General features: G+C 48.1%; 1 protein-coding gene across 3 annotated transcripts in view; it reads left to right on the top strand.

Moving 5' to 3' along the window:
- The first annotated feature begins 292 nt into the window (after positions 1 to 292).
- The window catches only part of PPARA (peroxisome proliferator activated receptor alpha), a 70,655-nt gene continuing 51,790 nt past the window's right edge, over positions 293 to 19,157 (top strand). Inside the window, exons 1-2 of one of the 3 annotated variants that reach the window (XM_030855630.2) lie at positions 293 to 395; positions 1,528 to 1,609. The gene's annotated coding sequence lies outside the window, so the exon portion shown is untranslated. Of the gene's footprint in view, positions 396 to 633; positions 822 to 1,452; positions 1,610 to 19,157 lie in introns of those variants that run through there. The other 2 variants (XM_030855631.2, XM_030855633.2) reach the window with 2 other exon arrangements.

The following is a 19,157-nucleotide window of genomic DNA, read 5'->3' as shown; positions in this document are numbered from 1 at the left end:
AGTTTCCCCCAGGTGCTGCAGCAGTGGGGCCGGCGGTGGCAGCCCCCGAGAGCGGCCCCACCCCCGTCCCCGCGGGCATCCAATCGGGCGCCGCCGTCCGGGGGCTGTGTCCAGCGCGGGGCGGGGCTTCCCGGCGGGCCACCCGCGCGAGCCGCCCCAGCGGCCCGGCTGGGGCGGGGGACTGAGGGGCGGCGCGTGCCGCGGGGGCGCGGCTGGCACGGTTGCGGGGAGGCGGCGCCGGGCATGGGCCGGGGACGCGACGGCCCCACGGCAGGGGCAGCGAGCGGCGGGGGCGGAGGCGGCCGCTAGCGCCCTGCCCGGCGCCGCCTCCCTCGGAGCGCTCGCCCCGCGGACCGGCAGGCGGCGGACCGGCAGGCGGAGGACCGCGGCCCCAGGTGCCAGGCGGCGGGCGGGAGCGCGCGGGGGCTCGGGGGCCGGGCTCCCCCCACCTCAAGACCCAGAGCGGCGGCGGACTGGGAGGGGCTGGGCGGCGCATGCGCGGGGCCCGGGGCGCGGGGCGAGGGCGCTTGCCTCGGGCTCGTGCGGGGGATCCCGGGGCCCTGGGGGCCGCCCCTTGCTCGGCCTCCCTCCACGCGCCCGTGGCCTGCCGGGAGCCTCGGCGTTCACAGCTGTCGGTGGGGCTGGGACCTGGGCAGAGGTCGAGGCCCGGGACCTCAGAGACACTGGGTCCTCAGGTTGTCCCCCCGGAGAGAAGGCCCACCAGGCGGGGGCATCAGGCGCGCCCTTCTTTCTGCGTGGTCGAGCTTGGGCGTCACCGACTGGGGGCGTTTCCCGAGAACGCCGGGGATCCCCTAGGCCAGGTAGCCGGCGGTCCCGGCAGACTGACCCTCGTGCGGCTGGCGGCCGAGGTCCAACGGGAGAGACACACGCGGCTTAGTCCACCTTTGAGGAACTGCCCCACTTTGCGCCTGGCGCAGTCGGGCGATGCAGACGGGCCGGGCCGGGCGAGCCCAGGGCAGTCTCCGCCGCGGGACGTTCTCCCGATCCCGGGGCCCGCGGGTCTGGCGCGGGGCTTCCGAGCCCGGGTCTCCCCTAGTCCCCGGCCACGCATGGCTGTGTTGGCGGAAGTCCGGAGGGTCGGTTCTGCCCTCACGGCCTCCCCAGACTAACAGGGAACAACTGCGCGCCCGTGCTTTCCTCGCCTTTTTAAGTTTAAAGGCTGGAGCCGTGCCCCGGATGTCAAGGTTCTTTCTAAGAAAAGTCCACGGTTGTATAATGCCTTGGATTTCGCGGGGCGCTCTGGGACGTTCGGGGCTGCATGCCTACCCCCATCCCAGCCACCCCTCCCCAAACCAGGGAGCCCCTCCTCCCCCAGGGCTGCTTGGGAAGGGGTGCGTGGGGCCGGGAGGGGGGGCAGGGTTTTCCTGGGGACGACCCTGCCACACCGCAGCCATTGAAGACGCAGGGTCACGGTGACTTTCCTCTTTCAAGGTGGTGGAGAGTTGGGGAGAATCCAGAGGACATATCGTTGTAATCATTTTCGTCCTTTACCTTCTTACTGCCAAGGCTGCTGTGAAAGGCCCTGCCTCTGCTGTGAAGTAACAGTTTGTGGCCAGACAAGTCCAGAACCAAGACGTTGTCATCACAGGTAAATAGAAGGTTTGATTTACTTATTTTTCCAGACTGAAATAGTTAAGTCTTTACTTCCATTGCCCTACAGACTAGCAATTTGGGGGTTAATTATTACCTTGTGATGCAACGGGTTAGATCTATTTTCATTTCTTTGAAAGTAAGATGAATGTGGATAGATTCCCTTTTAAGTTCTGAAAACTTTATTCTGTCAGTTTTACTGGGAACTTCCTTTCTTTATGGCAGGCAGGTTCCACGTCATTTAAAACTAGGTAATAAAACTGTGAGAAATGTTTTCACTTAACAGACACTTAAGTTACAGATGCTGACAAGTAAAGAGCACCATGCCTTCTCTTAGCTGTTTTAATTCCAGTCTGAAAATCAAGCAGATGGCTTGCTGAGCTAGTTGGCCAGGTCTAGAACTGCCACCAGCCAGGACAGTGATACCCTGGAGCAGTGGGCCTATGGTACAGATTGAGCGGTCACTGTGTGTGAGGGGCCAGACAGTGAGCTTGACAAACTTCTATACAACTCTGAAGCAATAGAAAATCAATTGACCATAGAAAAAATGTTTTCCCTCTTCTCACGTCTTGAACGTTTAAAAGTTATTCCATAAAATCATAAAATAATTCTTGTTACGAGCTCAGGTTTGTCCACAGATTTTTGGGGGAGGGGCTGCATTGGGTCTTCGTTGCGGCGAGCGGGGGCTACTCTTCGTTGCGGTGTGCGGGCTTCTCATTGCGGTGGCTTCTCTTGTTGCGGAGCACGGGCCCTAGGCGCGCGGGCTTCAGTAGTTGTGGCTCGCGGGCTCTAGGTGCGCAGGCTTCAGTAGTTGTGGCGCACGGGCTTAGTCGCTCCGCGGCATGTGGGATCTTCCGGGACCAGGTCTCAAACCCGTGTCCGCTGCATTGGCAGGCGGACTCTTAACCACTGCGCCACCAGGGAAGCCCCTGTACACAGATTTTTAAGCGTAGTATGTGTATGCAGGAGAGAGAATGAGAGAGAGAGGAGAGGAAAAAGGTGTTTCTTCTATATAAACTAGTTTGTAATCTGTTTTATTAACCATTAGGTTATGAAAAGTCTTCTCATGTGAATAAATGTGTTTGCACTTTATTGCAGTTTTATCATTTTAAATGTCTATATCATATTTCATTGTGTTTAGATACAATAATTATTAGGCCAATCCTTTAACATATGTATATTTTAAAATTCTTTTAGTCTGTGAATGTTTACTGAATTTTCAGCTGCTCAGTATTGAGAAAGGCAACTGGGGATCTGCTCATGAAGCTGACTCTTACACCAGAATATAAGAAGGGAGCTGAAAGTGGATGAAACTGGGGCGCAGAAAGGGAGACTGTTTTTGCCGCAGCACCTCGTGGTTTAGGGATTGGTAACCAGGGGTCTTTTCCTTGTGTGTTGTTCTGTGGGCACCTGTGTTTTTATAATAAGGATTCTTTAAGTAATCTTCTTTAAAAAACTTTTATTAGGGCTTCCCTGGTGGCGCAGTGGTTGAGAGTCTGCCTGCCGATGCAGGGAACACGGGTTCATGTCCCGGTCTGGGAAGATCCCACATGCCGCGGAGCGGCTGGGCCCGTGAGCCATGGCCGCTGAGCCTGTGCTCCTCAACGGGAGAGGCCACAGCAGTGAGAGGCCCATGTACCGCAAAAAAAAAAAAAAAAAAAAAAAAAAACTTTTATTAAAATGTTTCTTTGCTTACTGTAAACAGATTTTAAACATGCCACGTTTCTCTCTTTCCTCTCTCAGTCTGTGTGTGAATGGATATATTCTTTTTTTAATAGTTTTTATTTATTTTTTAAATTTATTTCATTTATTAATTATTTATGGCTGAGTTGCGTCTTTATTGCCGCGCACGCGGGCTTTTCTCTAGTTGCGGTGAGCGGGGGCTACTCTTCGTTGCTGTGCACTGGCTTCTCATTGCAGTGGCTTCTCTTGTTGGGAGCACGGGCTCTAGGCGCGCGGGCTTCAGTAGTTGTGGCACGCAGGCTCAGTAGTTGTGGCTCGCGGGCTCTAGAGTGCAGGCTCAGTAGTTGTGATGCACGGGCTTAGTAGCTTCGCGGCATGTGGGATCTTCCCAGACCAGGGCTGGAACCCGTGTCCCCTGCATCGGCAGGCGGACTCTCAACTACTGTGCCACCAGGGAAGCCCCCCCGGATGTATTCTTAATGGCAAATAGGATGAGTGTCTTAACTTCCAAGTGGCCGGTGTTTGGGGTGAACGTTTGTACTAATTTTGTTGCATCGCAGTTAGAGGATGTGGCTTTTTGGGAATTTAAGGGCCTCTGTTTTTATTTCTGGTTTTGGTGGCTTGGTATAGGCTTCATAGACACTTCAAATAAAGCCATAGCTTCTGTTTGTAGGATAGACATTTGCTGTGTCTGTTACTTCTGCCTTCGTAATTACATAGAACCAGCTAGCTCACGTCTAAGCCCATGTGGTTAGGGAAAATTAGGCAAAGGATTTTAATTTCCAACTTGGTGTGAAGACAGGTTTAAGGTAAGAACCAAACAGGAAAAGCCCTAGATGTCCCAGTGGACCTGATTTAAAAGAACTTGTTTCTTCTTCCAAGTATTTCTGTCACTTGCGTGCAGTGATGTGTATGTACTGTGGGTAACAGACATCACCTAGTCTGGTTTGCTTGTTGTTTGGAGGTGTGTTCATTCTTTGCTTCTAGAGTATTTAATTAGTATCTCGTTGTAGCAATATTGTGGAAGGGTTTATGCACTTCAAAAGGTGAAGCGATTACTCCTTACTAAGTCAGACCTATTATTAGTTATTTTGGTAGTTGAGCTGCATTTGTTTTGAGGTCGGCATATAGTACCAGAAAAAGTACTTGAGGATTTTGGTTTGCATCAGGGATGCAGCTTGACATAATGGAAGAGGTGTTAGGTCATCCCCAGGTTTGGTTCTCATCCCTTCGAGGCAGGCTGCCGGGCCTGGGGATCTCTGTTCACCTCTCTAAATGCTGTTTTCTCATCACAAAACGGAGTTCCTCTCCTTTCCACCTCTTTGAAGGGTTGGGAGTCTCCAAAGTGGTGGCTTGGGCTTCCCTGGTGGCACAGTGGTTGAGAGTCTGCCTGCCAATGCAGGGGACACGGGTTCGTGCCCCGGTCCGGGAAGATCCCACATGCCGCAGAGCAACTAGGCCCGTGAGCCACAACTACTGAGCCTGCGCGTCTGGAGCCTGTGCTCCGCAACAAGAGAGGCCGTGATACTGAGAGGCCCGCGCACCGTGATGAAGAGTGGCCCCCGCTTGCCACAACTAGAGAAAGCCCTCGCACAGAAACGAAGACCCAACATAGCCAAAAATAAATAAATTTAAAAAAACCAAAGTGTTGGCTTATGTGAAGACTCTTTGTAGCAAGTAAAAAGGCATACTTAGCCCAGGCAGCGTCTTAAAGAAGCACACCTTGTACTGCCTGCCTCTCCCTGGGCCGGATCTGGTAACTGTCACTTTTGCTCTGACCGTTTGGTGATTTTTCAAAGGCTTTTGGAACGAAGCACATCCCTCACCCCAAATATACACTTCTTTTCATTTTTGAGTAGGTAATCGAGAGTCCTACACCAGTAAGAACAAAACTGTCCTGAGTGGGTTTTGTTTTCTCTGCACATGGATATGCCCTCAGGTTTATTTATTTATTTATTTACTTATTTATTTATTTATTTATGGCTGAGCTGGGTCTTCGTTGCTGCGCACGGGCTTTCTCTAGTTGTGGCGAGCGGGGGCTATTCTTCATTGCGGTGTGCGGGCTTCTCATTGCGGTGGCTTCTCTTGTTGTAGAGCACGGGCTCTAGGCACTCGGGCTTAGTAGTTGTGGCACGCGGGCTCTAGAGCGCAGGCTCAGTAGTTGTGGCGCACGGGCTTAGTTGCTCTGCGGCATGTGGGATCTTCCCGGACAAGGGCTCGAACCCATGTCCCCTGCATTGGCAGGCAGGTTCTTAACCACTGCGCCACCTGGGAAGTCCCTGCCCTCAGGTTTTGATGGTGATATATTTTGCATTTGTCCTGACTCCCGTATCCCTAGACCATGAAAACAACTGTTCCTCATCCTTGGAGGGTCTGCGGAGATGCAGGCTGGGTGAAATCTTCCCCCACCAGGGCTGCTTCTGGGTGCTGCCCTACCTCACTTTCCCCGCTGAGTCCACCTTGATGAGAACGGAGTATGTGTTAGTCAGTTCTGCCCAGCTGGTCCTGTATACTGAGTAGGCCCTCCACATCTGCAGGTTCTGTATCCACCAGTTCAACCAACCATGGATTGAAAATATGCGAGAAAAAAAATTCCAGAAAGTTCCAGAAAACGAAACTTGAATTTGCCACGTGCCATAAGTATTTACCTAGCATTTACATTGTATTCGCAACTATTTACATTGCATGTATGTTGTATTAGTTATCGTAAGTAATCTAGAGATGATTTAAAGTATACAAAGGTTGTGCGTAGGTTATGTGCAAACACTCACCTTTTTATATAAAGGACTTGAGCCTCTACAGATTTTGGTATCCCCAGGGGGCCCTGGAACCAGTCCCCTGAGGATGCTGAGGGAGGACTCTGAATGTTCATTGAGCGAATAAGAGATGAACAGATGAACAGAATTTAATTCAACAAGAATTTATCGATTTTTTTTCTTTTTACAGTACTCAGGTATGGGTGGGAGCTGGCTGGGGGGGACTTAGAAGTATAGCAGGGGGCCTGCCCACCGCAAGAGGGTTTCCCCTTGGCATTTTGCAGTTTCCCTCGAACCTCGGATGGCGAGAGCCCATCCTTCCATCAGCACTAGACCGGTGTGTTCCTGCGCGCCATGCTGGACTCCCACACGTCGCTCCCATGGCATAGGTGTTATAAAGGTGGCAGCTGCAGTTCAAATTATTCTGTTTATAATTATCAGTAGATTTGGGGTATGTTAAACATTAAATAGACTTTTTATGAGATGGCCTGAGCATCTAATTAAATCAAATGCTCTTTCTTTCTGCAAGATCATGGATTCTAATTCCAAACAACTGACTCAGAAGGAAAGAGGTGTGTTTAAACATTTGGGAGTTGGGAAGTGTTTCTATTTAACGGGGCAAGGGTCCTGCTGGCCCTCCAGTTGTGGAGATAAGATAGGCACAGGAGAAGTTAGTGAAAGCATTGGAGAGGTTTAGGTCTTCTGTGTTCCAGACTCAGCACTCATCCGACTGCTTTTAATTTTTTTTAATTTTTAAAAAATGTTATTGAAGTATAGTTGATTTACAATGTCGTGCTAATTTCTGCTGTACAGAAAAGTGACTCAGTTATACGCGTATATATTCTTTTTCATGTTCTTTTCCATCATGGTTTATCACAGGATATTGCATATAGCTCCCATCCGACTGCTTTTATTTTGCTCTATTTAAAGAGGTTTGCAAAGAAAGAGGAGTGGCTGTTTCTGTTCCGATCCGCTTGCTTTTCCACTTTTAACTCAGAGGTCACAAGTACACCTTTGCAAAAGGATCACCTGAATAGTAGGAGTTAGGAAAGCAAAGGCAGAATGCATTGTCTCAAAGCTTCTGAAGCTTACATGAAAGACTGGAAATGGTAATACGGTTAAGTAAACAGTGTACTGTAGTTCTTTCCCCCACCCGCCCCGACCACTTTTAAGAGTGAGTGAGGCACCAAGCTCCCTGCAGCCATGTGTAACTGAACAAGTCTGTGGTTATGTGATAACCACACTGAGGTGACAAATTGCCACGTTCTAGTAAAAGAGATTCAGTTATTTAGAAGTTGGCATGCGGCTGCCTCCCTCCCTTTCAGAAACAGTCTAGGAAATGGTTAGCCTGACGTGTATTAAGTACATACTTACAATGAAGCAATAAGGCTTGTAAAATACAGGACTGCAGAATCAAGCGACAATCAAATCTTGATCTGAAATCAAGTTTTCTTCTATTACCTAGCTGTTAGATGGGATTTTTTTTTTTTTTTTTTTTTTTTTTTTTTTTTTTGCGGTACACGGGCCTCTCACTGATGTGGCCTCTCCCGTTGCGGAGCACAGGCTCCGGACGCGCAGGCTCAGTGGCCATGGCTCACGGGCCCAGCCGCTCCGCGGCATGTGGGATCTTCCCGGACCGGGGCACGAACCCGTGTCCCCTGCATCGGCAGGCGGACTCTCAACCACTGCGCCACCAGGGAAGCCCGGGATTTTTTTTTACCAAAAGAATTTTTAGAAACATTTTCAGGCAGTGTTCCTTCTTGCACAAGTTGACATCTATTAGGCTGCCAGCATGAAGAGTCTTTTCCCCTCTGTCTAGGCTTATGAATGAATTTGATCCATTCTAGGCAGTAGTCCCATTTTGTGGGACAGCTTGATAAGTGGGTTAGTGTCTTATTTATTCACTGTCCACTCACTTTATTTCTGGTTTTCTAACTGTGTGTTGGGGATGGGATTAACAGGACTGATGTGTAAAAGGAAAATTGTTCCGAGAAATTTGAAATTTCCTTTCAATAGAAGCATCTCTTGGTGTGTGGAAGTTATGTATAACACAAACAAAAGGGTAGTGTTTGATGTGTTTACGGCATCCTTGGATTTTAGGGTTCGTGGAGGGAGTATTTTGCTTGAGTATTACGGTCACCTTTTTTGCCCGCTTTGAAACCCGTTGCAGAATCTGTCACCAGCTCTAGGCAAGGGGGACTCCTGCCCCATCTCTGCAGAGCCCTCCTGTTGGTTCACAGCAAGCAGTCCCAAGCACATGGAGGTTCAGAAAATGACCTTCCTTCTTGCCTTTCTTAGAAAAGCTCACTTGTCGAGAGCCCTTTCCAGAAAGGAAGTCATTCTATTGCTGTAGTTCTCAAATCATAAAAATAAACCTCACCATTACGTTCAGTGCGGGGTCCTGAGAGAGATGAGTAGTTAAGAAAAAAAAACCCCACAAAATTCAATTGTGCAAAAATACTCACGGCGGGAGCTTGACGGGGAGCGATCTCCTAAAAAGAAGACTTCGAGAAAGAGAAGAGTCGTGAAGAGAAAGGCTTGAGTATTGACACGCAGTGAGGGCTGATGCTTGAGAGAAAAGACCAGCACAAACAGGGCGAAAAGGATGTGTGGAACAAGATGACGGAAGATTGTGAGGGTGGAAATGTTGGTGTCTGAGCCAGAGACAGGAGGTCCTGGACCTGGGGAGGGAGGAAAGGTCAGGGTGCTTGCCCGCACTCGGGCGGGGGAGAGGGAGGATGGACGTAGATTGAGGGATCCTAGTGGCGGTGGGAGCGCGACCCACCCTCCACCCGAGCAGCCTGGAAACCAGAGATTGTAACCGCCCGCCAGCACCGGGGCAGGAAGCCCCGATCCAGCGCTGGTGTGTTGAACCGAAAGCGGAGGGTTCCCATCCTGGCCGAGGGTGTCAGCGGCTGGCGACGGGAGGAAGGGTTAAGTGGGAAGCGTTCAGTGAAGAGAGGAGCAATTCTTTCCAAGTCCCGGCTTTGTGTGTGAATATCGGTACCTAGCAGGACACAACGTTGTCAATCAATACTTCAATAAAATAAATTTTAAAAGAAGAGTATCTAGCGGGTTATCAATATAAGGAGAGAAAATAGGGTCTTTCACTCTGGAAACCAAAACTTATCGACTGTTTTCCTGCTGTTTTCTCTTCACTTAGATGAGTCTAACAGAGTTAGCTTTTCGTGTCTAGGTCAGAAGCCTAAGTGAAAGTGAGTATCTAACCACATTCAAGGACGGCCAATAATCTTTAACACTAATAGGGGCACAAGCCTCAAGAGAAAGAAGATTCTAGAAGGAAAACCCATCGCCAAGAAAGCAAATAAATCCATGGCTGATTCACAGACTGATGGAAGGACACAAAACCTTGGACGGGCTCAGTAACTCTGGAACGAATGAATTCAAACGCAGGCCTTTCTTCGTCAGATAAATCATTTTCTGGAAGGTGTTTCAGAAAGATTCATGCCCAATTCTGATATCAGGTCTGGTACGGTCTCTTTGAGAATGAGACCTCTGAAAGACAAGAGGTAGTAAATAAAATTTAGAAAAGGAATGACTTTCAAGAGATGAAAAGATGAAATTCCAACCGAAGGTATCAACACCTCCATCCAGCTGCCGTCTTCGTATTTGTAGATGTGAAGTTACAATGAACCAGGGCAATGGAAGTTCACCGAAGTTGTACTTTGTCATTGCTGTCATGACCCCGGGCCCCACGTCCACCAGCCTTCCTGACATCACCCAACCCTCCCGGAGACTCAAACTCAGACTGTCCGGTTCTGAGCCCCACTGAGTTTTCCTCCCCATCCGATAAGTGGCCTCCAGGAGGACAGGACAGGTGCAGGGTCCTGACCCACTTAGCAGCTCTCGGCCACAGACGGACCATGCATCCGCGCGCACCTCAGTTTCCTTGTCTACAAATGGGGCAAGTACTGATGCTTTGTGTGGGAGACAGTTGCCTGGTGCAGAGTGAGAAGGCTTTTTACTTTTTCATTTTTTATTTCTTTTGGCCATGCCGCACAGCTTGTGGGATCTTAGCTCCCCACCCAGGGATCCACCCCGGGCCCTTGGCAGTGAAAGTGCGGAGTCCTAACCACTGGACCGCCAGGGAATTCCCAAGGCCGCTTTAAAAAAATTTGTTTTAGTTTATTCAAGTACAGTTGATTTACAATGTTGTGTCAATTTCTGCTGTACGGCAAAGTGATTGTTTTGTATATATATTCTTTTTCCTATTCTTCCCCATTATGGTTTATCCCGGGATACTGAACGTAGCTCCCTGTGCTATGCAGTAGGACCTTGCTGTTAACGGTGTCATTGTTTCCTTGCTTGTTGTTTACTGTCCAGCCATACATGGACTCATCCTTCCTCATTTATCAGCTCCCATGGTGACTGGGAGGGCAGGGCCCTGACTCTCGGGGCCAGTGTTCTTCCTCCATGGCCAGATCCTCGTTTGTGCCTGGGACGTTCCCTCACCCTACCCCTCATCCCCACCTCACCCCCTTATCTCTACCCCCTACCCTGGAGATCTCAGCTGAAAACTTTCTTAGGGAAACCTTCCAGAACCGCCTGCCCGGTCAGGCCTCTCAGATGTAACGCCTAGCGCTTTTCCTGTAAGCTTGCCCATTACATGTTCATCTGCATGGCCTCTTGGTGAACGTCGTTCTCCCCAGTGAGTCACAGACCCCAGGGGGCAGGAAGCCACAGCTGCCCCGCTCTCCACCGCCCAGGATGTACTGCCAGCAGGTGCTGCAGGACCGGCTGGGTGAACATGCAGCTCCGGTCAGGCTACCCTACGTTTGAGATTCCTTCCAGGCTTAACCAAATGCCACCTCCTTCATGAAGCCTTCCTTGATTCCCCCCGAATGAGAGGCAGGAATTTTGTCACTCAGACACCCTATAGCATTTTTTTTAATAAGTTTATTTATTTTTGGCTGCGTTGTGTCTTTGTTGCACGCGGGCTTTCTCTAGTTGCGGTGAACGGGGGCTACTCTTCATTGCAGTGCACAGGCTTCTCACTGCGGTGGCTTCTCTTGTTGCGGAGCATGGGCTCTAGGCGCGCGGGCTTCAGTAGTTGTGGCACGCGGGCTCAGTAGTTGTGGCTCGCGGGCTCTAGAGCGCAGGCTCAGTAGTTGTGGCGCACGGGCTTAGCAGCTCCGCGGCATGTGGGATCTTCCCAGACCAGGGCTCGAACCCGTGTCCCCTGCACTGGCAGGCAGATTCTTAACCACTGCGCCACCAGGGAAGTCCACCCTGTAGCATTTTGAATCTCTCTGACTGGACATATTCTACCTTCACCTCAGCAACTGTTTATTGAGCACTTCAGTCATTCATTCCAGAGCTCATTCATTTCTTCAGCACACCTTTCCTGAGCTCCTACTATGTCCCCAAGAGCTGGGGTCAGCAGTGGAAAACGGCAGGCACCATCCCCTGCCATCAGGAAGCACTGCATTACATGACAAGCAGGACTCCTAGGTTCAGAGGAGAGGCAGGTACCCAAGCAACACGGTGCCGCGTGGTGAGAACCACTAGAAGGCCTGATGGGTGAGGCTGCCCTTCCCTGAGCCTCTCGGCGGCCAGGGGAGCAGTGGTGTTCTAACCGTGATCTGCACGTGCGGCTCAAGAAATATTTGTCCTTAAAATTTCCTTTCAACTAAAGGAACTAAGTTGGGAGAAAGGAGAAGAGCGAATAGAAGTGCTCCAAGCAGCTGTAGAGCCCATCTCAGTTCCCCCGTCGATTATCTTCTCATTTCACGTATCATGACGTGCTCGAGTGAAACCCTTTTGCACCACGTAGGTCAGCAGGATTTAAACCTTAGATGCATATGAACTCTCAGCTAATGACCTATTTTCAGAAAACACCACACATTCAGTTGCGGCGTCTGCCTTCTCTTTGTCGCTGATGTTTCCGGCATGAAAAGCAGATAAGCCCTGTGAGCAGCGATTCTGTCTTCATCACAGAAGCGTGATAATCGCTTCCTGAAAGGAGCAGGGACACGAGGGATCGAGGGATCGTGCACGCCGTTAGCTTGACATCGTTTGGTTTCGTAGTCATGAATGAGGCGAATTAGCCCTCAGACACACGCAAGCCCCTTTCCTAGGATAATAGATGGGTGAAGCCTGTGCCTCCAGGGCTTCTGGCTTCTTGCTTTGTGGCTGGGAAGGTGGGGAGAGAGGCAGCCCTATCCTGCCCGGGAGGTTAGGAGCCCAGGAACGTCAGGCGGGAGCGGGGCTGGCTTTGGGAGGTGCCAGAGAAATCCCTCTGGCTGCCCTGCTCCACGGATGTGACGATGCGCTGGGTCGCCTTTTTAACAGCAGACTCGCCTCTTTGTATCAGGCTCCCTAAAAACCAGGCAGTGGAGATGGGTTTGGGGTCTTCTAAAAGTCAAGTTTACTGAGGTATAATGTAATGCAGTAAAATCCATCCTTTCTGGATGGACAATTCTGTGCGTTTTGAAAAACGTCTATGGCCCACTTTCTTGCTGGTCGTCAGCAAGAGGCGCCCACGTTTCTTGGCGTGTGGCCCCTCGGTCGTCAAAGCCTGCAACGTGGCTCAAGTCCTTCTCGTGCTCTGAGTCTCTAGGACCTCCCCTTCTGCCTCCTTTCAGCCGGAGAAAATGCTCTGCTTTTAAGGGGCCAGGCGATTGGATTGGGCCCACCTGGATAATCCAGGCCACTCTCCCCTCTCAGGCCTGCGCCTGTGTCAGCCCCCTGTGGCTGCCGTCACAGAGCACGATCTGGGTGGCTCTAAAGGACAGAAGTGTATTGTTGTGCGGTCCTCGGGGCCGGAAGTCTGAACTCAAGGTGTCGGCAGGGCCGCCCTCTCTAAGACTCTGCGTAGACTCCTTCCTCGCCTCTTCTTTAGTTCTCGTGGTGCCCATCAACCCTTGGCATTCTTTGGCTTGTGGAAGCATCACTCCAATCTCCACCTGTCATCACATGGCATTCTCGCTGTGTGTGTGTGCGTGTGTCCAAATTTCCACTTTTTATAAGGACACCAGTCATATTGGATTAAGGACCCACTCCACTCCGGTATAACCTCATCATAACTATATCCGCAAAGAGCCCTATTTCCAGTAAGGTCACATTCTGAAGTACTGGAGGTTAGGATGTGGACATACCTTTTTGGGGGACACAAGTGAACCCGTGATGGTACCCTCGGTCACATCTGCAGAGCCCCTTCTGCCATGCATGGTGACATAGCCATAGGCTCCAGGATCGGAGCATGGACATCTTTGGGGCCATGAACTGCCACCATTCTATGGTCGTGCCCTCATGGAACTCACAGTCTACAGGCAGCTAACACCCGCTCAAGGAGTTTCGGAGACTTGAGACCCCACTAAACATGTTCTGTTCATATTCGAAGGCGGGTGACCTGTTCAGAGCCTAGCTCTGTCAATTAGGGACGAATCTATAGCATCAAAGATAAGGAGTCATGATCAGAGGTGCCTGGTGCGTTAGGCAGCTTAGGTAGGGCTGGTCCTGGGGACCTCACACAGGGCGGTGGAAGGCTTAGGGGACAGACATGTATGAATCACAGCACCGTGAGTGCAGAGCCTGGTAGCCCCTTTCTTTCCCTCCATCAGGCTGGTGCCAAGGGGAAAACACAAGTGACTGGAGGGGCTAGAGAGCCAGGGGGTAGTGGGGCCCCATGGGACTCCCCCAGCTCCGTGTCCCTGCTACAGGAGGGAAGGGTACCATAACTGTGCCTTAGTTATAATGGCAGCCTCTCCCCGACCCTCTCTCCATCTCACGTAGTATAAGCTTTACCGGTCTGTTTCTCATCTGTTTCGCCTAGAATAGCAGCCCCACGAGGGCGGGGGTATTTGTCTGTTCTTGTCTGTGTTCTTTACTGCTGTACCCAAACTGGCTATCACAGGAGGCACCTAAGAATATCTGTTGAATGAACAAAGCTTTCCCTCTGCTTAGTGATCTATGCCCTCCTGCTTGTTGAAAGGATCACAGTTTTTCTGTTCTACGATTGTATTAGCATATTATTAGAAAGTTATTATTATTTGAGTAATACTGCCTGAATATGAGGAAAACCTTAAGGAACTATAATCATTTTTCTATATTCCAGTCTATGGATTTTATTGAAGAGTGCAGAATACTTCTTTGTAACTCTGGAAGTGAAACATAAAGAGGAAAATAGCCATTTCAAACTGTGGAGCTGATAAGTATTCAATGGCTTTAAAATGTTAAGCTGGAGGCCCCATTGCTAATGATGGCTTAGCGGTTTGGAAGTCAGCTCAGAAAAGGTGGACAGAATCTTTAAACATATGCCAAGGCATTGTTTATGCCAAGCTCATGAGGTGGTGAGCGGTTGCCAGGCTGAGATCTGGAGAAGGTGGAAACTTGATATTTGGGGTCATTTTGTCCCTGGGTTGTTGGCTTATTTATGGAAGAAGCACTTAAGGACCTGCATACTTCCATGGGGCTAGGAGTCAGAAGTTGAGCCATGAAGGCTCCAAGAAGGGAAGACCCTGGCAAACATCCCAAACTCTGGGTTGGGGCCCCAAAAAGCTGCCTCCTAGGAACACAGGTGACCTGGAAGTCAGTCCGTTGCTCCAGGACTAAAGGCCTGTTCTAAGTAATCTCAGTCCTTGACGTTGGATTAAGGTGCTTCCAGACTACTAGGACCTCTGATGCCTGGCAGAAGCAAACGACTGTCCTCTCTGGAGCACAAAGCATCATCCGCAGCTGCTATTTCTATCAACGGTTTTTCAAATACAGGCAGTCCTCACTTTGCACATTTCCATTATGCACAAATCCCATTACCACAGTTAATTAAATAACACCAGTCTCCCTACACCAGGGCTCCTATTTCAGTTATCAGGGATTAAGCACTGAGTAGCTGTGAAAACAGTCTCAGCTGCCAGCTCCCCAGTCCACAAATCACTACACAGATAACAGATGTGCATAGGATCAGTGACCAATCCCGTCACTCCTTTCAGAGTCCTTCTGAGATTGGTCCCTGTGCATCTGTCAGTCAGTTCACCCACAGACAGCAAAGTGTGTCCTGGTGTTGCCTCCTTGTCTCCCAGTGAAAAACCCACATGACACTTTATAAAAAAAGGATAAGTGAGAGGAATTGGCCAACAAAGATGAAAGTGTAGCAAATAAGTGGAAAATGATAATGCTGGAAGTAAAACTAGAGTCGAACATCAATGGAGTTCTAGAAGAAATAGTGACCATGGGAACGTGGGCACTGCTGCCAGTTCAAGAGGCTCCAGAAGGGCAGCCAGAGGAATGTAGTAAAAGTGACTTATCGACATACTTGAGGGATTGCCCTGGTGGCCCAGTGGGTAAGACTCCACACTCCCAATGCAGGGGGCCTGGGTTCCATACCTGGTCGGGGAACTGGATCCCACAAGCATGCCGCAACTAAGAGTTTGCATGCCGCGACTAAGGAGGCAGCGAGCTGCAACTAAGGAGCCCATGTGCCGCAACTAAAGAGCCCACGTGCCTCAACTAAGGAGCCGCCGGCTGCAACTAAGACCTGGTGCAAACAAATAAATAAATAAAGAGAATAGAATAAAATAAAAGATACTAAAGAAAAATACTTGAGGAATATGGTTGAAGAGGTCACACAGGAAGTGAGCCCAGCCCCAACAAAAATCACATTAAAGAACTCTGTCAGACATTTCATGACATTGAAAGTGCAAAGCATAAAATGTTGGAGGCCCACCCAAACTTAGAAAGGAGTTTGACAATTTGGTAAGGCATAGAAGAGAAGTTTGCTCCGAATTGCAAGTTATACAGTAAGAAGGCAGCAGGCACGGTCCAAACTACTCTTGGTAAGTTTTTTACAACAAAATAAAACATCTTAATTCTCAGTGATTTTAATTCTTAGTAATGCTAACGTCTTACATTACAATCTACTAAATAAATATTAGTTTTACTGTATCTTATATTTCCCTCTGCATTTACAACTGATAATAAGAGATATTTTAATGTTTTTTTTTTTTGTTTTTTTTTTTTGCGGTACGCGGGCCTCTCACTGCTGTGGCCTCTCCCGCTGCGGAGCACAGGCTCCGGTTGCACAGGCTCAGCGGCCATGGCTCAACGGCCCAGCCGCTCCGCGGCACGTGGGATCTTCCCAGACCAGGGCACGAACCCATGTCCCCTGCATCGGCAGGCGGACTCCCAACCACTGTGCCACCAGGGAAGCCCTGCACTTTTTATTTTTACCGTTGATTAGTAAAATCACTTTGCATAATTTCTGCTTGCGTGATGCTTTTCATGGCCTTGCATTACCATGCAAACCAAGCCTGTTTTTTACAGTAATGGCACAAACAAAACCAAGCGTATGAGACAACTCATGAACCAGCAAAAATAATAAATGATAGAAATAGACCTACATGACTCTAAATATTAGACTTAAAAGGCGTAAACTTTAAAATAAACTTGCTTATTATATTCAGGAAGATGAAAGGTAAGATTGGGAATTTTGGTAGAACGCTAGAAATTGTATTTTTAGAAAGGACATTGATTTGAAAAAAAGTAGGAATCATAAAACTGAAAAAAAAAGAAACCCCTGAAATTATGTACTCTGTAAAAAGATATAATAGCAGAGTAGATACAACATCACAACTGATGTGAGAATTGGTGAGTAATAAAACACATCAGAAATAATATCTAAAGTGAAGCACAAAGAGACAAAAGGATGGACTACAAAGAGAATATAGTGATGAATTCTACCATACATATAATTGAAATCCTAGGAGGACAAGAAAGAGAAATGGGACAGAAACAATATTTGAAGAGATAGTGGCTGAAGTTTTTCCAACACTGATGAAAGACATTAAGTTACAGTTTTAAGACTCCTATAGAACTACAAGCAGAGTTGAAAAACAAAAAAATCCATACCTACACACCCTATAGTAAAACTGCAGAAAAAACAAAGGCAAAGCGATAATCTTAAAAGAAGCTAGAGGTTAAAAACAAAAAGGAAAACCAAACATTACTTTCGAAGGAGCAGCAAGTTAGAGAGAAATTCTCAACCAAAACGATGGAAGCCAGAAGACAGTGGAAAGACATTTTCAATGTGCTGAAAGTCGAGTTTATTCCAGGAATAAAAGGTTAGTTTAACATTTAAAAGGTAATCAAGCATCCGCAAATAGGAAATGCTTCTGGGTAAAACGCACGAGACCTGGCCAGTGAAATCTGCCAAACGCGGCTGAGAGAAATTTTGAAAGACCTAAAGAAACGACAAGTTACAGCATGCTCAGTATTGTTAAGACGGTGGTTCTTCCCAAAGTGATCTACAGATTCGAGTGATCAAAATTGTATCTTAGCGTATGCCTATTTGTAGAATTTGACGAACTGATTCTAAAATTATGTGGAAATGCAATGGACCTAGAGCGGCTAAAACAACTTTGAAAAAGGAGAGCACAGACGGAGGACTTGAACGACCGGATTTCAAGAATTATTCTAGAGCCACAGTAATTGACGATGTAATATTGATATGAAAACAGATAAATAGATAAATGGCACAGAGTGGCAAGTTGAGAAATAGACCCAACTCTCAGGTCAGCTGATTTTGAACAGAGTGAGAAGTCGTTTCAGTGGGAGAAGATATTTTTCAACAAATAGTGCTGGAACAATTGGATAGCCACATGCAAAAGAACAAACCTCAGCCCTCATCTCACATCGTGTTAAAAAATAAGAAGAAGAACTTGAAATGGGTCCTAGACCTAATTGTAAGAGTTAAAACTATAAAACTTCTAGAAGAAACATAGAATAAATCTTAGTGATTTGGCAAAGATGTCCTATATGAGTCAAAACACATGAACTACAGGGGCTTCCCTGGTGGCGCAGTGGTTGAGAGTCCGCCTGCCAATGCAGGGGACACGGGTTCGTGCCCCGGTCCGGGAGGATCCCACATGCCGCGGAGTGGCTGGGCCCGTGAGCCATAGCCGCTGGGCCTGCATGTCCGGAGCCTGTGGTCCACAACGGGAGAGGCTACAACAGTGAGAGGCCTGCGTACCGCCAAAAAAAAAAAAAAAAAAAAAAAACTACAAAAGAAAAATTTAATAAATTAGACTTCATCGAAATTATAAACCTTTGCTCATCAAAAAGCATTTAAGAAAACAAAAGGCAAGCCACAGACTTGGAGAAAACATTTGTAAAGCGTATATCTGACAAAGGACTATTGTCAGGAATATATAAACAGCTCTCACAATTCAATAAGAAGACAACAACCCAATTAAGAATGAAAGCAAAAGTGGGCAAATGATTTGAACAAGTACTTCAACAAAAGGTGTTGGATGGCAAGTAAGCACATGAAAAGCTGTTTAGCATCATTAGTCATTAGGAAAATGCAAATTATTAGTAGCAGACATTGCTATTAGTAGTAGAGAGATATTAAACACCGGCCAGAATGGCTAAATTAAGGAGACTGACCAAGTGTCAAGGCCAAGGATGTGGTGTAGCAGGAACTCACCAACACTGATAATGGGAATGTAAAGTGGTACCGCCTCTTTGAAAAACATTTTGGCAAGTGACATCACTGATGTTATTGCCAAAAGTATCATATACCTGAAGGACGCAAACCGAAAAGGCTACAGACTGTATGATTTCAACTCTGTGACATTCTGGAAAAGACAAAACTACGGAGACAGTAAAAAGATCAGTGGTTGCCGGGGGTTGCGGGGGAGGAAAGGATGATTAAACAGAGCACAGAGGACTTTTAGGGCAGTGAAGTCATTCTGTATGATACTGTAATAGAGGTACATATCCTTAAACATTTGTCCAAATCTGTAGAAAGTACAGCACCAAGAGTGAACCCTGATGTAAACTATGGATTTTAGTTAATAATATATTGATATTGACTCATCAGTGGTAACGATTGTACCAGGATGTTACTAATAGGAAAACTGTGAAGGTACATGGGAACTCTTTGCACTTTCTGCTCAGTTTTTTGTGTAAACCTGTAACTACTCTAAATAGTACAGACTGGTGGTTGCCAAGGGGGAGGGGGTGGAGGGAAGGATGGAGTGGGAGGTTGGGGTCAGCAGATGTAAGCTTTTATATATACGATGGATAAACAGCAAGGTCCTCCTGTACAGCACAGAGAACTATATTCAATATCTTATGATAAACCATAAT

This window comes from Globicephala melas, chromosome 10 (genome assembly GCF_963455315.2).
Source record: "Globicephala melas chromosome 10, mGloMel1.2, whole genome shotgun sequence".
NCBI classification, from domain to species: domain Eukaryota; kingdom Metazoa; phylum Chordata; class Mammalia; order Artiodactyla; family Delphinidae; genus Globicephala; species Globicephala melas.
Note: the sequence above shows the minus strand (reverse complement) of the source record. Positions and strands in the feature narration are given on the sequence as shown.